Genomic DNA, 837 nt, shown 5'->3' with positions numbered 1-837 from the left:
GTAAGGTCGCTGTATTCCTTTCTCCCTTTTGCTTCTTGTTCTGTTGTCTTTTCCCTCCGTCACACTAAAGGCTATTTCGGCCCATAACAAAAAGAAAAGTATGAGTGTAGTCCGTATTTCGAACGATATGATCAAACCGTTTTGCGGTGACGCGGATGTTGTCGCTTGGTTAAAGAAGATGAAATAGATGACTTAGCGAGTTTTCTCCCGCTGTACCTAGATGGTTCGGCGTTGGCGCTACACTTAGAAAAGCAAGAGAGGGACCAACTTAGCGCGGAAAAAATAGAAATCCGCTTGATGGAGGTCTTTGAGAGACTAGAAGTTATCCAAGCTTCAGGCCATTTGGATACTACTAAAGAAGAGTGGTCCCGCGTCCGAGGTAGCTAGTCGTGAGTAGTCGATCCTACAAGCGCGCGTATGCAAATGAATACATGCGCGCTCTTTTTACTGCTGAAATGGCTGAATATATATCAATGAAGTAACACTTTTCTGCCTGCCGTCGTTGCCTCCTCTTATTACTCCGTGGCGGCCGCAGCCGTCTACATCTTCGGTCGCCGTTCGCTCTGTGGATCTCGTTTGCGAGCGTTCGTGCCGGACGACGACGGATCGAATGCGGCTTGCCGCAGCGACGACTTCTTCCAAGCTAATGCTGCCCTCGACTCGGACGAGACTACCCGCCGAACTTAAGCATATCGCTAAGCGGAGGAAAAGAAACCAACCGGGATTCCCTAAGTAACGGCGAGTGAACCGGGAGAAGCCCAACGCCGAATCTCGTCGGCCGCGCCGGTCGTCGAGAGCTGAGGCGCAAGGGTCGTACATGGTCGATCGTTTCGCCCG

The sequence above is a fragment of the Octopus bimaculoides genome, chromosome 28, assembly GCF_001194135.2.
Source record: "Octopus bimaculoides isolate UCB-OBI-ISO-001 chromosome 28, ASM119413v2, whole genome shotgun sequence".
NCBI lineage: Eukaryota > Metazoa > Mollusca > Cephalopoda > Octopoda > Octopodidae > Octopus > Octopus bimaculoides.
This window is presented reverse-complemented; position numbering follows the sequence as displayed.